The following is a 22,647-nucleotide window of genomic DNA, read 5'->3' as shown; positions in this document are numbered from 1 at the left end:
GTTGGTCTAAGGACATAGGCAGACAAGGTTCCTTGGGTGAATCTGATATCTTTTATTAGACCAACCCAAATAGTTGGAAAATAATTATTAAGCAAGCTTTCGGGTTCAAAAACCCTTCGTCAGGCTAAGGAAGTTGCTGAAACTTCCTTAGCCTGACGAAGGGTTTTTGAACCCGAAAGCTTGCTTAATAATTATTTTCCAACTATTTGGGTTGGTCTAATAAAAGATATCAGATTCACTCAAGGAACCTTGTCGCATATCATAGCAAAGTTATGACTTTTTATCCAAGAAGCATCTCCAGGTCATATTAAATAATATGTGTTAAGCTATTGTCAGACTTCTCCAGAGAGTTAAAATGAGCAATTTGCATCCTTACCAAACCAGGGACCCCTTCACTTTACCAAGCCCCCAGGTGGGTTGAGGAAAGCTACATGACAGCAGGAAGGATCCTGGATCACTCACTTGTCAGGTTCCTCCAGGATCAAATTGAAAGCTGGATGCCCACAGCCCTGGAGGGTCCTGGGGCTGGCATTGACAATCAACTGATTGTCAGTTCCAGCCTTGGCACAGCATCAGAGCTGGTTCAAGATTGCTTTATGGTGCTGGGTCTGGTACTGACAATCAGTGAGCTCTGCATGTTAGAGATTTTATTAAAATTACTGTGGAACTGCTCAAAACATGTTCTAACTTTAACACCACACAGATTTAATACATACTAGGGTTGTCTTCAGATATGATAATTTTTGTGGAAAATTGTGCTGAGTAAATAGGGCTGCTGTCCTTCCTGATTCAAATGTCCAATACTCAGAGGAAAGATTAACCAAGGGAAGTAGCAGATCCTCCATTACCTGAAGACTTTCTAGTTAGTATTGGATGTTTTTCAAAAGTTTCAGCTATTAGTTCTGCGAACCGATTCAGGTTTGATGGACACAGTGGTCCCTTTTTTCCTTAAAAATCTATTACTATGAATTTATAAATTTAAATATGAATCTCAGCCTCCACACAGGGCTCTGTACTCAGATAATGCCCACAAACTATCAGTAAATAATTCTCCAAAGCTGGACTAGATACTGCTCTTACTTCTGAAATCTATAATATAAACAATGCTTATATGTATGTACAGCAACACTGGAAAAAAATACTTGCTACTTCCTGCTTTCATAAGGCTTGGATATCCCTTTCCTGTATCCTGAGATATCTGGAAATTGTGAATGGCCTACACCCCTCCCATATCTCACCTAGCTAGAGTGCGTGACCGTATCCAGAAGAGCATGGCCTTGCGGTATGTCGCCCTGCAGACACGTCTGCGGCGGCACATGCTGCATGTTCAGTTGTTCTCCACGCTGCAAGGGAGCAGCACAGAGGGTTTTATTGACCCCTGGGTATCCAGGGGTCAAAAAAACGCATAGAAAAAAAAGTGGAGTGGCGCACGCAGAAGAACCATGCACTGCCCAAAGCCAGAGCCTAGCCAGTCAGAGCCACAGTCCACTGCTGGCCAGGCTCTGCACGGCAAGACTGCTGCTACTGCTCTGGGAGGCCCCCAGGACCCCAGGTAAAGCTGCTGGGGTGAGCTCAGTGCTGGCCCCAGCCTCCCTTCTCCACCCAGTGTAACTTGCCATGCACCAGAGTGCGCGTGACATAGGCATTCCTCAGGGACAACTAGCAGTGACACAAGGTGTGCCACTGCTACTTGTCCCTGGAGAACCAAACTTCCACACACGTCTGCATGTTTCCTGCGTGTCTGGAAGGTGGGCTGCTACATGATCATGGAGAAGCCTTCTGGGAAGCTGTTTCCTTACTCATAAAAAGTGAGGATGGGAAAGATTTCTTCTCCCAGAGGTTCCATGATTCTGGGGCTTAGAGCATGATCCTGGAATAATTTCAGGTAGGTGGGATAACCCTTGAGGTATATCTACCGAATTTGAGAGACTAAAGCAGGATTTGTACCCCATCAGACACCTCAAAGGATGGAGGGCTATCAGACCTGTTGAGGACTGGCGTTTAGGGTTTATGTGACTGGGAGTTGTCTTAATCTGCTTTCAGAATAACAGCATGAGCTCATCTTCACACTAATATTTTGAGACAGTGAGGACACAGGACAGATACAATTTACCATACCTTTTCACAGACTACGAAGGCAGAGCATTGAAGTGGAACGCCCATTAATTTGTGTGGATTCCAGGTAACAGAATTTGCTCTAAGTGATAAACCAAGAACATGTTAAATGCAGCATCCATAATTATCCTAAATGACCCTGTACACTCTGGGTGTGTCTACATGAGACACTACTGCACAGTCATTACTGTGCATTTATTTAGTACTTTTATTAAATAATACAAGTACTAAATAAATGTGCAATAACCAGAGTAACTGCGTAGTAGCAGAAGTGAATGTCTTTAGGTGATGCTAGTGTGCAGTAGCCTGATGATACTGCGCAGTGGTGTATTAGCACTGCCCATGCTGTGACATGCTACCGCGCAGTATTTTTCGGCTACTGCTCAGTAGGTGTCTTGTTTAGCTGTGCACACTGTGCACAGGGTCATTTAATGCACAAATGGGTGCACATACGCACACACACACACCCCCCATTACTAATTTATGTACCGCTTTCCATATATGTCATATACACCTATAATTCCTGTTCTGAAGAGCTTATATGCTAACACCACAAGGGCTTTCCCAATTCAGGGCTGGGAAAATGTGGAGGTTATTAAAACAAAGAAGAAGTCTTTTTAAGGAGACATTTTCAAAGAAAGAAGAAACTATGGATTGTGAGTCAGGAAATGAAGATGATTCTAGGTGAAGGAAGCTACAGGGCAGATAGAAGTATGAAGCTTGGAATGAGAAAAGGAGCTTCAGAATAGAAGAAGGCTTAAGGACTAGGAAGAATGCATGTAATGGGAGGGAGTGTGATCTAATACAGATGTAAGGCAGAATTATTTAAGACCTAAAAAGTGAAGCTAAATCTCTTGTCATAAAAAGACAAGATGCCAATGGAGGGATTCAGGAAAAAGTAACATCAGGGTTCGAATTATGGGGGAGCTTGGGGGCAGGGCTGGGCCACCCCATAAGAAATGAGAACCCGTCCATAAGATTTGAAAACCATAACCTGGGGGGTCTCCAATTTTATTAGGGCATCATGATGGGCAGCTCAATTTTTTTTGCAACCCCCTCTCCCCACCAAGAGTCAACGTGTACTTCGAACCCTGAGTAACATGGCTAGAAGAAGAGAGAAAAGAAAAATACTACTTATGCTGAATAATAATATTCAATATATTTATGCTTACCGTTCAATGCCATGAAGTTTCCAGGAATGTTTCCTAGACATCAGAAGCCCACCGCCCCATGCTGCCTACACAAAATGAGAGATGCTGAACTATGATAATAAATAAGCGTAGAAATTATTCCTTCATTAAACCTGTCCATTTGAAAAAGACACAACTCCATTAATAAATAACTCAAGTATCAAATAGTATCAGAAATCCAATGTACAAATAAGGCAGGAAAAAAGAGAGAACCTCCTGTTCCTACAAGCTGCTGGAGAACAAAGCGGGTGTATTCAAGATAGCATTCTAATTGTTGGTTGATAACACTGTATTGCAGTATATCACACCTAAAATTCTCTAGATTACTCTGTGAATAATTATTACACACAAGAAATAGACAATACCACATGTACTTTTACTTAATCAAATAGACCCTGTGGCTCCACTGTGATTTCATGCAAAAAGTACAACAAAGAAGATTTGGCTCAACAAACCATGAAGCCTATGGTGAAATCCTGGCTATATTTAGTCCATTTCTATTTTGTCATTAACTTCAAAGACAGAATTTCAGCCTCAGATGAATTCAGCTTTTAGTTACAGCTAACTAAGCCTTTTGAAATTCCTTTTATGTCCCTTTGTCAGTTCAACACCAATGACAGGGCTACTTGCTACTGATTTGGTTTGTATGATCCAGTACTTGCTATATGTTTGGGCTTGACTACTTTATTATTTCTAGGATGCCAGGATGACCCCCACACCATCCAGGTCCTAGCCACTCCCAAGTTTGTTTAGGAGATATTCTACCAGTGTCAGTGACTTTGTACCACTAGTATGTCAGTACATGCTGAATAAATAACTCTTTTAAAAGAGCACTATTCATTCCATTGATCATTCATTGTATGACAGTGTATTGCCATATTTTGAATTGCATTGTTCTAATATAAAGAAGTGCTTTGAATTTTTATTTATTGTACTTGAAGGCTAACAAGTATGGATGACTCAATTTCTAAACAGGCACACCCTTCAATGAAAGATTATCTCCTCTTAAATAAGTCTATTCATCAACATCTATATATTTAGGTTGATAATGAATCTTATAGGAATCTCTTCCCTCTAGTGACAAAATACATTCCAGATTATAATCCTATAATAAATAATTATGAGTAATATCTCTAAAAGCCTTACGTCCACATGCATCCAGAGTTTATACTTCTCACAGATATCAGCAATGTTGACAAGAGGATCAAAGGCTCCATATACAGTGGTTCCAGCTGTGGCACTGACATACAGGGGGGTACGTCCCTGAAAATAACACAGGGTCATACAAATCCATATTGACATAATGGGTATTTTAGAGAATATAGTCTCATCTTTTCTTCTGTCAGTCATCAGTGACTATAATCATAATTAATTTTGTAACACATTTTGGTCGCTTCCTGAAGGTAGCAAACGTTTTGGAAAGTTTGATTAGAATCCTTGTAATAAAGAGGTTGGACAGCTTCTAATTAATTACATGAATAAATTAAACATTTCAGCTTTCAGAACTGTCCCCTTTTTTAAACCATTTGTTAAATTTGATGTGACTTAATGAATAATAACTATTCCCCCAAAAAGGTATTTTTACAAAATGTATTATGCACTAAAAAACATGTTGCCCAGCTTTATTTCTTCCCATTAACTTCAACATTAGCTTCACAGGGTTAGGAGTGCCAGATTGAACCCACTATAACCTAAAGCTTACAGATGAAAAACAAACCTGTCTCTTGGCTTTGAGTATTTCTGCCTCCAAGTCTGACGGGATCATCTTCCCCCTAAGAAGATATTGGAATAAGGGAATAAAAAGAAGAAATTTCAGTGTACCTTGGCTTATTTCCTCAGTGTTTCTCATTCTATTCGTTTCATTCTATACTCAAACTGATGCTTATATTTTGAGCACATTTTCATCTCCCAGCCATGGAATTTCTACCAAAGCTTGAATTAAAGCATATCTTTTGGAATGATATCTAAACTCATTTTCAAGTCATTAAGTCATGGCAAGTAAGGTGCACCAATATTTAATTACATACTCTCCTAAATAACCTTGTTTTATTTCAAAGTTGAATTTGTGTAACTTCAATTTCTGTCAATCAGATCTTTTTGTGCCTTTCTTAACAATATTGAAAATCAGTTTTAACAATCACCAGCATTATCCAATATCTTATCCACATACAAGCCCCTGTCATTTGCAAGTTAAATAAGCCTTATTTTCCAGCCTACGGCACATTTTTGTGGCCTTCCTTTGAACTCTCCCTATTATGTCCATATCCTCCTGAATGAGTGCACCTCGGATCTGTACATGGTATCCCAGCAGTGGTTAACCAACACTGAATATCAGTGATCCCCTCTCAATAGATATTCAGTATTCCAGTTTTTACACCTCCAATTATAGTGTTAACCCTTTTTGTGCTGACAATTCATGCTAAAGTATTATCAACAATGAGCCCAAGTCACTGTTTTCCAAGACAGAGATTCCTATCACATTTATACGTCATGCATTCTTGTTTCTCAGAGGTATTAGATTTCTTTAGCCTATATTAAAATGTATGCTGTTGATACTAATCGTTTAATCATGTGATTTAGATCACTCTATAACACTAAGCAGTCTTCCTCCTTATTTGCTACACCACCAAATGTATGTCCTTTGCAACTGGTTTTACAAATGTTTTCTATCATCATCCAGACTTCAGACATAAATATTAATAAGAATTGGAGGTGATAACTAGGGGACCCTGCCTAGGTCATTGATATCTCCCTATTAACAACTACATTTTAAGATTTATCAGTAAGCCAGTTTTAAATGAACCTATAAATTGGTGGGCTCCTTCCCCAGCCTTAATAAAAAGTGTCATGCCTAAATTTCTTTCAGGTCAGAATTTTCCAAATACAGAACAGAAATATTTAATGAACCTATGTGCTTTTTCTACATTACTATTTACTGTTTTATCATCTACATATAGCAATGAACATAAACCTGACCTAAAGGTTAATTTGGTTTTTATTGTTGTTGTTCCGAATATGTTTAAAATACCTTTTAATTACTTCTAACTTCACTGGTCATTTTGGCCATTGACATTGTATGGATTCCTTTAGCTTCCTTTACCAACTTGCATTTATTGCATTTACTTGCACCTTTTAACATTGTTTTTCTGTCTAAATCAATATCAATATATTAGTTTTTTATCACTTCTTTCACGTTTTGTTTTAACTAAGATAGTTTCTTGTTAAGTGTAGCTTACTCTCAGGTCAGTGGATTCACAGTTTTTAGGGTGTAAAGAAGAATGATTCAAACAATTTGCAGTTTATTATTGTCTCCTCTAAATTTATTACACTGCATACTAACATACCTCACCCCCTCTCCTGACTCATAGCAAGCATATTTAATATATTTCCTTTTCCTCGTGAAAATTCTTCACTCCAAGACTGCAAAAATTAAGGAAATATTATGCTCTGTAAAAAAAAAAAAAAAAAAAGATGATGCATTTTCAAAAACGGGTGCCTCATTTTACAGTTGCTAAGATCAGGATGTTGGCAACTATCTCACAAAATATTTTGGCAAAACTGGGGGAAAAAACCAAAACATTGACCTATATCCTGGTTTTAGTAGATAGATATTCAGCTGACTTGGTGATGTTTAGCACCTCTGAAAATCACACTACATTTCCCAGGTTTTAAAATCTTCACATATGCTTAATTGTAGACACCCATATTTGAAAATATCGGCCCTTATAAACTTCTTTGGTATGAAGCTAAAAACATCATTCTGTATTTTTATAGAAATCATCATTACTGAATTCAAACTTTATCTGCCTTCATTGGGATTTGAGCACATCTGCCTGAAGTCAGTAGTTTCTATGTCAGTGGTTCTCAATCTTTTTAGCCTCAAAGCACCTCTCCATAAATGTTCTGAATTTTGCAGTACCTCAGTTGAGGATCACTGGGTGTGTATACATGTGCCTTTACTGCGTAGTAACTTACTGTGCAGTAAGTGGTTTTTACACCGGCATCTACATGTGCAGGTGTTACAGTGCAGTAATGTTGTGTGTAGACTGACTAAAGTTAGTCCCAATTCAGTTCACATACACAGCGTTACTGTGCAGTAAGGTGTCTACACATGCTTTATTGTGCAGTAACTGCTCAGACATAACTGTACCCTAAGTTACTGCACAGTAACTCTGCACATGTAGACATACCCACTGAATTACAATCTAAATTTAGAAAGATATGGAGGGCTACCTTAAGGCTAAAAAGGTTGAGAACTACTGATCTAGTCACATTTTCAGTTAAGGTTTCATCACTATCATAATAGTGTTTCATTTCTGAAGTGATTGCTTTCAGAAGACAGCATCAAAAAGATTTACCTAGTTTATGGGAAGATGCCAGGAGACAGCTGTTACCTTTAAAAATACATGAGTTATAAACAGTCATGTAGACAATATACAGTTCACTGTGTTGTTTTAAATGTCTTTAGGTGTAGATAGAAGTGCAGCTTCCTAGTCTAACTCATGGCACTTCACAGAAAGCCCCATGAATTAGACCAGTCCTCCCAACCCAACAGACATTAGTTGTTGGGTTGGAAGGGTACAGGATCAAGTTCCAATTTGGAGCCAATCCAGGGAGATGGGCTATGTCTCTGCAGCCTCTTCCCCTAGCTCTATCCCCACCCCGCCCCCAGCCCTGAGTGCGGTCTCAGGATGGGAGGGGCAGAAGGCAGCAGAGAGAGGTCCATTCTGGGGTTTCCCCAGCCTGCACTGGAGTTGGGAAGGGGGTGTGGATTGGAGACCCCACCACAGGAGGGCTCCAATCCACCTTCCCCACTCTCCAGCACTGACTGGGCAACCCCCAGAATGATACAAGTTAATGAAGGTGCCCTGCTCTGGAGTGCCTTCATCTGAACCCTCATTTAATGACAGTTCAGACTGTCATGGGATCAGGCCCTTTTAAAGCACTCTGCAGTCATGCACTTGTGTTAAATCACGGTGGCAGAGCACTTTCAGGGGCCAGATTGGGCAAAAATTGCCACTTCTGTCTGAACCTTTTGAGTCTTTGTCCTTTGATCTCATGCTTAACATCTCAACAGTTTCTCAAACTTTCTGTTTGTCTGAAAATTCTCAGTCTTTAAAGCAGAGAGAAATATTGTGCGCTCTTTAAATAGAAATATGACAAACTGGGTACCCATAGCTTTTAGAAACCCCTGCAAAGACCAATAAAACAAATGTGGAAAAAATATCAAGTATCAAAATTTCACCCAAACTGTCCCTTCACATCTATAACATAATAGATGCCTTTTAAACAATCTATTACAAATCAGATACTTTTCTCTTCCAGAAAGAAATCCCAAGGCAAATCAAACTTTACAGTTTTTAATGATAACAGGTTTTCTCTTCCACAATATCATCAGTTTACAATGTGAAGTACTCCTAAGTAATAAAAAATTCAAATTTAATTTTCACAGTGCAGGTGCCTAAGGCCTCTATAACTCTTAACAACACTGTACCTGAAACAGAATTACAGGAATCCCCTAATGCATTCCTTCCTATATTCCCAGAACCAAATGTGATAAAGAAACATGATTCCTCATCCCAACTTAATAAGCCTTTCTCAAACACTAGCAAAAGGAAAAATCAAGCATCCACTTCAAAAAATGAAAATAAAAAGGTAAAGGGGAGGGCATTATAAAGAGCAAGTTTAAAGGTAAGCCAGACTGTTTCCCCTACTGTACAGGTGTAATGGAAGTAGATCCAATCCTTTACTATACACAAAAATGCATACATCACTGCTTTTGCTTCTGAGGAGCTTGATGGGGATGTGCTACTCATAGAATCTAGTTTTTATTCCATCCTTCCTGAGGTACAACTCACACTTACTTCCCTTTAGCTTGCCTTAGACAGAAAAGGAGAAAATACCTAATGGGCATGTCTACACGTTGCCCTATGTCGCATAGTGATGCACTATAGCGACATAGCGATCACATGAGACAACACATAATTGACAGCTACTTCACTGTAGCAGTGTGCTCCCTCCTTTTTAGTGCACCGCTAGGGTGAAATACAGGTGAAATCTAACCATGCACATAGCACAGTACTGGCGGTTGCAATGTCACTGTATGGCAACGTGTAGACACACCCAAAGAGGAGCTAAAAAATTGGATCTGTATTTATAAATGAATTATTCTCCATGGCCCTTGGTGCAGCTGCCAGTCTTAATCCTGGATGAAGCAGGGAACCCTGAGGTTAGGGCTATCCTGCTTGGTCTTGTAAAAACAAAACAAGAACAAAAACTGTGGCTTACAGAAATGAGACCGGGCTATGCACTAAAGAGAAGAATAAAAGGAATTAATTTCCACCCTTTTGGAAACTGGCTGAAAGGAGAGGCAAGGTGATTTGTAAGTGAAGTGCCCTCTTACTTTTAGCTAATTCTCCTTTTAGTGTAATTGAAGAACATTTTATGAAGTAGGATTCACTGTAAGACACAGATGCTAGACACCATATTGCACCAGATAATGATAAATGCACAAAAACATTTAGTGGAAGACAGCAAAGGTCTTACCTGCCATCACACTTTACTGCAATTACATTATTTGTCCCAATCCCAAGGGTTGCTGCTGCTTTCTTTATTGAATAATGGCTCTTAAAATAACAGACAGAAAGTTTTCTTAAATACAGGTGACACAAAACTCCATCATTCTTTCTGTGTTAGACATTAAAGCAAGAGTCCTTAGGACTTGCAATAGGACTGCTACTGTTCCTAAATCAATGAGACAGGGGTGTAGGTTGTAGCCATGTTGGTCTAAGGACATAGGACATTGTCTGCCTAAATCAATGAGATACTTTTAAAAATCCTACTCAACCTTTTACCAGCAGAAAAAGCACTTTGTTCTCAATTGTGTGCTTCTGGATGCTTAGTGACATGTCTTGCAAACTAAACACAGTATCTGGATGAAGAGTTTTGCATGCCATAAGTGAACTTACGTGTTCAGAGGCAAACAATACAATTTGTGGAAGTGCTGCCATGCCTTTAGTTTTAACCTCAGGAAAATACTTGTAACGAGCCACTAGAATGCTATAGAGGTTCGATATCGTCCCACCTGCCAGTAGGAAAGAGAAAGAAATAATCTTGTTTTCATCAAAATAGTTTATTTCCCCCAGGAATATGAGGATCACCTTATTACCAATATGGGGCCAGAATCATCTACTGGTGTAAAGTAACAAAGCTCTCCAAATCCTTGAGAGCCCCCAGCTTGTAGAGCTGGATGCTTATTCTGATAGCAGACTACTCCTACACACTGCCAGCCAGCCCTGGACTATAAAATGTTTTCTTCATTCTTTTACCCAATGTGCATTTTCCCAGGCTGATAAGAGCAATTGCTGAGAGTCCTACCCTGATAAATCTTTTAAGATGTGTGACCTCCATGTCAATATTCCTCCCCCTGCAATCCTTCATGTTTGTCTCTCTAACAGCAAAGGGAGATGCTGGGTACATCTACATGAGACATTTACCACAGAGTTGACTAATTACCTCTACAGTAAAACGTCGCCATCTACATGTGTGGTGCTAATAGGATGGATAAAACTAATTAACTCCATCATAGGTTACTGCTACCAGACAAATACTATCCTATGGCAGAGTTACTTACTCCACCACAACACACATGTAAACACTGAAAGGGCTGGCTGGGACACAAGTGTGCTTTTGGCTAGCTCCATGCTAAAGCATCCTCGTGCCCCAGCCAGCCCCTCTTCAACATGCTGAGCCAGGGGGGGGCAGCCCTGGGCTACCAAGCTGACCCCTGGGGCCCCCTACCATTTGGGGCTCAATGTGCTGTGGTCCCGGGTACACATGTAGATGCTGCGCCCATGAGCAATAAATTAGAGTAATACACCAGAGTTTATTCAGCCACATTAATTTCATGTGTAGACATGCCTACTGAGGAGCACAATTCACATTCATATGATTTCCTCCTCTGTGCTTGCTGCATCATTGTACCAAGAACTGATTTCTGATAATTAGTAATGTGGCCCTTTTATATCTCATCATGTTGTATTGCAAATGTTGCTATTTGTGCTTTGACAAGATTCATAATATTTTTAAATAATTCAAATGGAGTTTTTCATATGTCACTGAAAGTTCAATTCAAATTTGCTTTGGAGTTAAAGCAAAGGCTCAAGTTATTTTCTATCTTGTCCAGGGTATTTTGTCCCCCTTTTTTATACATGTTTATTGCAGCTTTCCTTAAGAGCCAGATCTGAATTGGAGCAAATAAAAGATTCCTGCCGATTTCAGTAGGACCAGGCCCATAAGCAAGGAGAATTTCCTTGTTGTACTTACCGGGTGAGAAAATTCCATCTGCTTCAGTTTCTCCCCATCCAATCATTTCATGCATTTTCTTGAGAAGGATCTCCTCCATGACAGTGAACACCGGAGCTATTTCATATGTAAACCTAAAATGTTTAAAACATAGCAGCAGGCTATTTTTGGAACACGAGTTTCATGACACAGGGGCAGCACAAAGGACACCTATACACATGCAGGGAGGCTGCTCCAACACACTGTCATTACAGGAAATATACATTAGACAAAACACAGACTGGGAAAAATAGCTATATACCTGGCTGGATCACTATGCTCAGTAAGCAATAATCAGTGGCTCAATGTCTATCTGGAAGAAAGGGATGGAATAATGGCATGCACAAATACAGATTGGGGAATGACTAGCTAGGACATAGTCCTGCTGAGGACAAGGGGTTTACAGTGAACCATTGGCTGAATGTAAGCCAACAACGTTCTTTTAAAGAAAGACAGAAAGACAGACAGCCACATACTGTGTTGTATTAGCAAAAGCATCACTTGCAAATCAGGGGCAGTGATACTTCCACTCTACTCAACACTGGAATACTGTGGTCAGTTTTGGATTCCACACTTCAGGAAAAATCTGGACGGATTGGAAGGAGCAACAAAAATTATTAGAGACCTGGGAAGCATGACTTGTGAGGAAAGACTGAAAGAACAAGATTTAGTCTGGAGAAGAGAAAAACAAGGTGGGAATGTAATAACAGTCTTCAAATACCTGAAGGTTGATTAAGAGGATGGAAATGGCTTTTATCTATCACTGAACTAGGAGCAATGGTGTCATACTTCAGTAGAGGAAATTTAGGTAGGATATTAGGAAGAACATTCTGACTTTAAGGTGATCAAGCTTGGAACAGGATACCTACAGGAGATATGGATTTTCCATCTCTGGAAATTTTCAAGACCAGGTTAGACAGATACTTAGAATCATAGAAAATTAAGGCTGGAAGGGACCTCAGGAGGGACATCTAGTCCAACCCCCTGCTCAAAGCAGGACCATCCCCAACTAGATTATCCCAGCCAAGGCTTTGATACTTGACTAGGGTGATTTAGTCAGTGATGACCCTGCCTTGAGCAAAGGGTTGGATTAGATGACCACATTAAGTCCCTTCCAGCCCTAATTTCCTATGATTCTACCTAAAAACTGGTATCTGCAATCTGATCTCACTGGCAGCAGTGTAAATACTCACTTCACTAGATTTATTTCTGAGTGGGAGTGTCTACACGAGATGCTTCGAGCATGGTAGACTACTTCTACTCTGCATTAGTGTGATGGGCAAAACCCATGCTAATATGCTAATGTACAGTAGATTTAGTCTGCTGTGCATTAATGTCACAAAAAAAACATTTGTTTGTGCTAATGTGCAGTAGCACTGATTATGGCACATTAAGTTAGTACCTATCATTATAGGTACTAAACTTAATGCACCTTAATTACGGTGCATTAATGAACATGTAGAGGTACTCAGTGTTCCTAAATCACATCTCAAAAGATTAAAATAATCCAACATTTCAGGATCATACCTCAAGTAAATTTTTGCTTGAAACTATAGTAGTACTTGAAACTATAGATAATGCTGTCTTTTATTCAGTATAGTGCATCTCAGTCATTACATTTGGTGTACAAAATGAGACAAAACTATAGAACAGGTTACCAAAGCACCAAGCATTAGCTTGAAGTCAAGTTAGGGCCCTGTTAAACATGAGGGAATGCTGAGATGGAAAGCTACAAGAAGACTGTTATAGATCAAGTTTTAGAAGACTCTCAAATAAAAATGATCAACAGAAACAGTGCTAGAGAAAGAGGATAAAGAACTAGAGAGAAATGCAAGGTTCATTTGTTACATCCATGCTCTCAGTTATGTCCACACCTTGATATTAAACCAACTTCAGATGAAAGACACACTTCTATAGAATTCATTAAAAAAAAAAAACAATGAAGCCCAACAACAAAGAGTGGAAAAAAGAGGAGGAAGATCTGTAGTAGACCAAAGGAAGCACTGGAAACAATAGCTTTTATTTTGTAAAACCAAATTACATAACAAGTTTGAAAGCACTGTATGCTTAGATAAATATATGAGTCATCAACTTTGTGAAGCTAAAACTGGTCTTACATAAAAGAAAAATTATAAGAATATTTACCAGTCAGTGACTGTATAAAGGTTACTGTAAAATGCAGTCATATTGTTTCATAACATTAAAGGCTTGAAGGTGTAGTTGTTTTATGTTCTTCCTTTAACAATCCCATATTATTACTCTCGATTCTATTTAACAACTGTGGGGGGGGGGTTAAAATAAATATATGATTATATTTTACCTAGTAGAAGAACAGGATGCAATTCAACAAAGACAAATGCAAGGTACTCCATCTAGGGAGGAAAAATCCCCAGCACACCTATAGGTTGGGGGATGACCTCCCCAACAGCTCAGTGGCTGAGAGGGATCTTGGAGTCATTCCATTCTTGACTCCAAGATGAGCATGAGCCAACAGTGTAATGAAGCCATCAACAAAGCCAGTCGCATCTTATCGTGCATTAGCAAATGCATGACCAATGGATCGGAGGAGGTGATGCTCCTCCTCTACACAGCACTAGTCAGGCCGCAGTTGGAGTACTGTGTCCAGTTCTGGGCGCCGCACTTCAAGAGGGATGTGGAGAATCTGGAGAGGGTCCAGAGGAGAGCCACTCATATGATTACTGGCCTCTGTACAAAACCCTACAAGGGGGAGCTGAGGGATCTGGATCTCTTCAGCATTCACAAGAGACGTCTGAGGGGAGACCTTGTAGCAGCCTATAAGTTTATCAAGGGAGGAAAACAGAGAGTTGGAGATGCGCTATTTACCAGGGCACCCCCAGGTGTAACTGGGAATAATGGGTACAAATTAGTGGAGAGTAGATTCAGGTTAGACATTAGGAAGAACTTTTTCACAGTAAGGGTGGCCAGAATCTGGAATAGGCTGCCAAGAGAGGTGGTACTATCACCTAACTTGGAGGTCTTCAAGAGGAGGCTAGATAGGCACCTGCCTGGGGTCATCTGACCTCAGTCCTTTTCCTGCCTGGGGCAGTGGTTTGGACATGATGATCCTTCAGGGTCCCTTTCAACTCTACAATCTATGAATCTATGAAACAATTTTATTTAATATAGACCTGCTAAATACGCCACAGATGTGGGAGAATGGTGGTTTAACCAGAAAACCAAACCAGGAATACTCTTTAATTTAGTATTAAGGTAGACTGAAAACACATTAGGTGTTGAAGTGCTGTGGATCTGCAACAAGGGACTGTGAGTGAGCACCCAGCCCACAAGGCCTTGCATTGGGTGAATGGGGTGGGTGGATGTACTTGCACCCATGCTTTGGAGGTCTCAGGAGGTAGGTGACCTGTAGCTGGGGACATTTTCACTTTACTGCTTTCTCTTTGCCTAAATATGAGTTCAATACACTTCAGTAGCTTGCAATTGACAGAAGTCTGCTGGGTTTTTGCCTGACTTGAGAAGCTGGATGGAGGCGATGAGGTGGAGTGGGGGAGTAGGAGGGCTTGGACATATCCTTTTAGGTCCCCAGCTAAGGGAATATGAGGGGACACAATCAAGTAGGGAGTGAAGACACACCTGGTTGAGAGAAAGCACTTTTAATGAACAAGCAGTGCAAAGGAGCTCAACGTTAAGACAAAAGGTGAAAAAAGGGTCAGTCGAGTTCTGGATGTGCACCAGAGTGGTCCATTGCAGCAGTGGAGTGGAGTGGGGTGATAAGCAGTGCAATGTATGATGCCTGGAGGACCAACCAGATGCATGAACAGAATGCCTGGTGTCTACATGTAACATGTACCCAGGTTACAGTGCATTGGTTCAAGAGTGTACCTGAGTTTCCAGGTACTTTTGAACCATTCTGGGATGCTTTAAACCATTTTAATAGACTTGTACATCCCCATCCATTTCAGGTTTAAATCACATTTAAACTAAGCTAAGTGTTATGTGTGTCCTTCCCTCAAGGTTATGGATGAAGTGGTGTTAAAGTTGGAACAGCTTTGCTACATCTGTTTTGCTTCTAGCTTGTCCATATGTAACATACCCCTAGACATGGACAGATCTAGAATTTTGAAAAGGACGGGGCATCATTTTATATAACGCAATACATTTTTCTCCAGTTAAGGACAAACTAGAAGCTTTACTAATATGCTAGGGGATAGCACTATATTATTCAATTTAGTATCAAAGCAAAAATAAACATAACAATTGGAATGTGCATTAATTTGCTAGTTTATATATACAATTTAAAACAACACAACAAACAAGGCAAAATAGTGAAATATATTGTGTCATTAGTTTTGTAGTCATTATAGTTATATGTGCATCTCATTCATATTCCTAAAACAAAATCTAGTCTTCTTGAGTGTCTTTACAGTGCTTGCAATACTTCTCTGTCACTCATTTCTACACCTGAGTTAGTATTACCACCCAAGTTAAATCTTTATCTAGAGCTAAAAAGAGTCTGTAGGGCTGTGAAATAGAAGACAGACATTACCAGAAATGGCCAACAGACAGCAAAATTGCAGAAGGAAGGATGGTTTGATAGTGGAACACTAAAAATGATAGAGGGTCATTAACACCTGTGGAGTGGAGAGAGATTAGCAGGAATCAGGGAGATGCTAATGAGCAATGAAGTCAACTGACTCTCTCAGCACTGCCTGAATAGGAATGCCACTGCCCCTCCTAGGCCATGGGTTTTAAGTTTGGGTGCAGTCGGAATCAAATGGGGGAGAAGAGGTACATCTGCACCACTGCACCCCCCTAGACCTGCCTGCCCTAAAATGCCTATGCATGGCTCTATTCCACTCTGTTCAAGTCCCTGAAAAAAATGTTAATATAAAAAGTGGGTAGGTCTTCCTCTCCCTCCCTGTCTTTTTGGGATTCAGTCATAAACATAAGTTGATAGTGTATTACAGAAATACATGCATTAATGGATTTGTAGGACCTGAACAGGGTGAAACAGAATTGCACTTATGTACCCAAGAGGTGAAATGGAATCTATCTGCCCCCCGCCCTCCTGGACATTTTGGCCCCTTTTTCATGTGCTCTGGAGATGGGGAGGGTGGCACTTTAATTCGAGCAGCTCTGAGAGGGACTATGTACCTTTGAACACATAGAATTGAATCTACTTCTGTATCATTACCAGGGATGCTCTGACTTTCTGTTGTTCAGTGCTGCACTAAAAGAAACAGGATATCTTAATTCAGGGCTAAGAAGCTATATTTACAAATCCACCTACTATTCTCTTTAATTAGCACTTCCAAACCAAATATTGCTAATTATTAACAGCTATTGTGTTAAATTCATTTGATGATAGCTTTAAGACATTGTCCATAGAGTATCCTGAAAACAGAGTGAATTAGCACCCCATGAAGCTACAAGAGCTAGAGCTTCAAGAGCCTCAAGAAGAGCTACTAACACTTTGCTGTACAACATATTTAGTCTCTCTAGAATTGTCTGTAGTTTATGAATACATGGGCAAAATCATTGATTTAGATGTTTCCCCATGCTTCAAGAATGATCATTCTATGCTTGCTTACTTTCAAGTAGGCCTTTTGTCTTGCATAAAAGTGGCAAGAAATGGCTAACTTAAGAGCAGTTTCTAACTTGTAACAGATGACCAGGATTTACAGTACATACATGTTCGTATTTGCAGTAGCTGTTAGCCATTCACCAGCTAGTCCAATGACGTCAAGACCACTGGAGAGTTGATTGAAGTAGCGAGGATGTCCTAAAAGAAAACATACAAAATAAATCAGATTCTGTAAGAGAGAGTTAGAAAATACATTTTTTAGCTCAGTTCCAAGCGCTAACTTCAGTGTGCTGGTTATTAGGACATTGGCACTAGTATGCGACATAAGACAGAATACCACTCTATGCTAACAATGGGAAAATATGTTTAATTGCACCAATTTCATATCTGATTTCATTAATTAGATTTCAAACGAATTCAAACTTGATGGGTTCTGACCCCTGATCCCACAATTATGCCTCCTGCCATGCACATGAGGCATGGCAGGAGGCACAACTATCGCGATTGCACATCAGATGTCATTGCACCTTCTTTTTAACTGTTGTCAGTGGTCTAAGAGATGTAGTGAACCTAGCCACCTAATTTATCAGTGAAACATTAATTTTCTACCTGCACAAAGATTTGGAATTTTTCAAGATAGCTGATCCATTATACTAGACTGTGGCTAACATTTTCAAAAATATCCAAGTGACTTAGTCATTTTATCTTATGTGGCCAGAAAACAAATATTCTTATAACCTTCTATTACTCTCAGCCAGCCATTTCTAGTTCTAAGGATGGTGTTGAACCCAATGTGACACACCTATACCTTTGTAAATTCCCTGTTACTTCACATGTAAACTGCACAAAAGTAACTAAAAGCTTTGAAAAAGATCACTGGAAAACCTGGCTAACTCTTCTAGAAACCTCCCTTCTTTTATTGCAAAGGGGGAAAAAAAGACAAAAACAGATCTGCCTAAAATGTGAGGCATATGACAATTTCCTGTGATTAAGGAATCATTCCTTCAAATTGTTAACTGAAGAACTGAATGCCCCCTAGTGCAAACATTTCCAACTTTTTGAAAAAAGTGTTCAGAGCTAAACAATACAAAAAAAATTGCTAGAAATCGAACCCTGGGGGAAAATATAATCTTTCAGAAACCATGAATTTCATGGTAATCATGAATCATGGTAAAACTAAGATTCCTGTACAAATCAGTTTCAGTTCAGGGAAATGTCACACTTCTAAACAACACTTCATAAGTGTATGAAGCCTTGTGACAACGAGAGAGAATCATTTTTGCTTCTGTGGTATACCTGTTTTAACTCCATATTTTAAAGTATCCCTACAGTCAACAAGTATCTGTTCCAGTGGCTCTGGATAGTCAGACAGTTCCAAGTTCAATCCTTCCAAACCTTCCAGAAGTTGATGGGGGTGATGAAAGTCCAGAACTTTACTCTTCTCATCAAAAGATTTTTTAATATAATTCAGGAGGATTTCTACCACTTCAAGCAGGAATTGTTCTGTGAATTCTTCACCATTCCTGGCAGGTAACAGGTCTGGGAAGAAATCAAGGTAACATTATCAGTGTCACATTTAAACACTCTGGTAAGAGACAAGGTACAAGTTTTCCTGATTTTGCTCGCACTTTGTTCAGTCTCACCCTGTACAGATTTCTAGGCACATCCATTATACAACTAGTCACACAGAGAGGTTTAGCATAAGTTTTTAACCTTCCAGCATCACATGCATCTTTCTATTAGCACTTAAAGGTTTAGCACATTAATCTATTTGTGACACTCATAATCCTTTGCACTTTTGTTGTACTTTACCCGCTAGGCAAATGGACATTTTGTCTGGTGTCACAAATTATAGAAAATTAGGGTTGGAAGGGATCTCAGGAGGTCATTAGTCCAACCCCCTGCTCAAAGTATGACCATCCCAACTAGATCATCCCAGGCAAGGCTTTGTCTAGCCAGGTCTTAAAAGCCTCCCAGGATGAAGAGACCACAACCTCTCTGGGTAACCTGTTCCAGTACTTTACTACCCACCTTGTGAGAAAGTTTTTCCTAAGATCTAACCTAAACTTCCCTTGCTGCAACTTGAGACCATTGCTCCTTGTTCTGTCATCTGCCACCACTGAGAACACTCTAGCTCCATCCTCTTTGGAACCACCTTCAGGTAGCTGAAGGCTGCTATTAAATCTTCCTCAGTCTTCTCTTCTCCAGACTAAATGGATGCACAGGCTGCTCAAACATGCTGGAATTCCAGCAATTCGATTAACTGAGTCTGCTGAAGCATGGTAATTGCCAGACTCCAGCAGCCTCCTGCATCTCACGTATCAGTGCCCCACACTTAAAAGTACGCCTGCTGCCATTGTTAAGCATGGGGACGTTGCTACACTAGACTCCGTGGTGCTTTAATTAGAGCAGCTCTCAGATTTGGGCACCCCCCACAGTTTCCAACCCCCAGAGCACATGTAAAAGTGCCCAATATGCCTAGTTCCCTCAACCTCTCCCTAGAAGTCATATGACCCAGTCCTCTTATCATTTTCATTGCCCTCTGCTAGACTCTCTCCAATTTGTCTGCATCCTTTAAATGGGGGGGGGGGGCAAAACTGGGCACAGTACTCTAAATGTGGCCTCACCAGTGCCAAATATAGGGGAAGAATCACTTTCCTTGATCTGCTGGGAACACACCTACCAATGCAGCCCAGTATGCCGTTAGCCTTCTTGGCAACAAGGGCACACTGTTGGCTCATATTCAGCTTATTGTAACATCCAGGTCTTTTTCTGCAGAGCTGATGCTAGCCAGTTAGTCCCCAGTCTGTAACAGTGTATGGGATTCTCTTAAGTGCGGGACTTTGCACTTGTCCTTGTTGAACCTCATGAGATTTCTTCTGGTCTAGACCTCCAATTTGTTGAGGCCTCTTTGAATCCTAGTCCTACCCCCTCCAGTATATTTACTACTCCCCACAGATTAGTGTCATCTGAAAACTTGGTGAAGGCTCACTCCATCCCATCTTCCAGGTCACTGATGAAGATACTGAACAAAACCGGCCCCGGACTGACCTCTGGGGCACTCCACTTGATACTGGCTGCCAACTAAACATAGATCCATTGATTAGTGCCATTTGAACCCAATGATCAAGCCAGTTTTCTATTCACCTTACAGTCTATTTATCCAACCTGGATTTCCTTAGCTTGCTTGTAAGAATGTTGTGGGAGACTGTATCAAAAGCCTTGCTAAAGTTCAGATATATCACATCAACTGCTCTCCCCACATTCACACAGCCAGTCATCTCATCATAGAAGGCAGTCATGTTGGTCAGGCATGACTTGCCCTTGGTAAATCCATGCTGACTGTTCCTAATCACCTGTCCTCCAAGTGTTTAAATGGATTCCTTGAGGACTGCTAAATGATCTTGCCAGGGACTGAGGTGTGGCTGAGCAGACTGTAGTTCCTTGGATCCTCCTTCCTCCCTTTCTTAAAGACAGGTGTCACAGGGCACTAGAGTGCCCTGCTCCTTTACAGAGCTGAAACTACTAGGGGAGAAGCCCTAGCAGTGAGTTGGAAGCCCCAACTGCTGGTTACTAGGGCAGCCAGAACGACCTAGTGGCCCACACCTGCCAGTAGTCAGCTGACTGGAAAGGGCAGGGCCTGGGTAATATATAAACCCCAGGGCTGAGGCCAGGAAGGCACGTCGCTGCTCGGACCCAAGGGGGAAGGAGCTCTCCCTGAGCAAGCAAAGGAGCTCTCCCTGAGCAAGCAAAGCGGAGGGGCCTGACTGCACGAGCAGCTCCTGATACTGTTGTAGGACGGAGTATTCCCCAGTAGGGTTTGAATGATGTTATAGCTATCCGGCTTGAGTTTATGTTACAACCCAGGGGCTTGTGTTTGGTTTACTGTTGTATAACACCAGTGGTTTGGGTGAAGCTATTAGGGGAAGGAGGAGGCCTCATAGGGGGTGGCCCATGGCAACATGGGGACCCCAGTGCCAGAGAAAGTGCAGCATTTGGGGTGCACAGACCCAAGCGCCAAAGAGGGCGCAGCATTGGGGGGGTGCACAGACCCAAGCACCAGTGAAGGCGCAGTGCGAGACAGAGCTGTGGAGAGCCCAGGGAGGACCAGGGGGCCAAATTATAACAAGGCCCAGATGGAACAATGTCATTTCCATCTGCGAGGCTTGGGGCGTGGTAAAGGGCTGGTTGGAGCCACGCATGGCCCATAAAGCTAGGGTGCCCCGAAACACCGATTGTGACACCCATCTTGGAGCAGTACCCACCAGGGGTCCGGGGACCTACGGGGTCCTGAGAACCAATCTCAACCATGTCCAAGAGGACTTGGAGGCAGCCTCCCTATCATTCATACTATCAAAGATGTGGCGGGAGAGAATTGAGGGTGCTCATTGGGCCGACTTGGCACAGTAGGGGCCTTGGGAGATCATGGCCCTCCTTAAGGACCCTGTCCCGTGACAATGGGCACTATATTTTCCCTTTTCCAATCATCCTGGACCTCTCCCAATCACCATGCATTTTGAAAGATAATGGTCAGCAGTTCTACAATCACATCAGTCAACTCCCTCGGCACCCTCAGGTGTATTGCGTCCAATTCCACGAACTTGTACGCAGCCAACTTTTCTAAACAGTCCCTAATCTGTTCTTTCACTACTGTTGGCCGCTCATCTCCCCCACAAACTGTGATGCCAGGTGCAGTAGTCTGGGAGTTGACCTTGCCTGTGAAGACTGAGGTAAAAAAGGCATTGAGTACTTCAGCCTTTTCTGCATCCCCTCTCACTCGGTTCCCGCCCCCATTTAGTAAAAAACCCACACTTCCCCTGACCTTCCTCTTGTTGCTGACATAGTTGTAGAAACCCTTCTTGTTACCCTTCACATCCCTTGCTAGCTGCAACTCCAATTGAGTTTTGGCCTTCCTGAATGCCCAGGCCATATTCTTATACTCCTCCGTAGTAGCTAGTCCAAGTTTCCACTTCTTGTAAGCTTCCTTTTTGTGTTTTAGTACACTGAAGAGTTCCCTGCTAAGCTAAGCTGGTCTTTCCTCATACTCACTAGTCTTTCTGTGTGTTGGGATGATTCATTCCTTCACTCTCAGTAAGGTTTCTTTAAAGCACAACCAACTCTCCTGGACTCCTTTCACCCTCAGACTGGCCTCCCAGGGGATCCTGCCCATCAGTTCCCTGAGGAAGTCAAAGTCTGCTTTTCTGAAGTCCAGGGTCCTAATTCTCCTTCCTTCCTTTCCTCAGGATCCTGAACTTAAGCATCTTGTGGTCACTGCCCAAGTTACCATCCACTTCTACAATCCATACCAATTCTTCCCTGCTTGTGAGCAGCAGGTCAAGAAGAGCATGGCCTCCCTCCATAGATTCATAGATGTTAGGGTCGGAAGGGACCTCAATAGATCATCGAGTCCGACCCCCTGCATAGGCAGGAAAGAGT

The 22,647-nt window shown here is 41.3% G+C and overlaps 1 pseudogene; it reads right to left on the bottom strand.

The window, feature by feature from the left end:
• Nucleotides 1-22,647, bottom strand: part of LOC102380579 — a 54,964-nt pseudogene that overhangs the window by 26,466 nt on the left and 5,851 nt on the right.

This window comes from Alligator sinensis, unplaced genomic scaffold (genome assembly GCF_000455745.1).
Source record: "Alligator sinensis unplaced genomic scaffold, ASM45574v1 scaffold514_1, whole genome shotgun sequence".
Taxonomy (NCBI): domain Eukaryota; kingdom Metazoa; phylum Chordata; order Crocodylia; family Alligatoridae; genus Alligator; species Alligator sinensis.
Note: the sequence above shows the minus strand (reverse complement) of the source record. Positions and strands in the feature narration are given on the sequence as shown.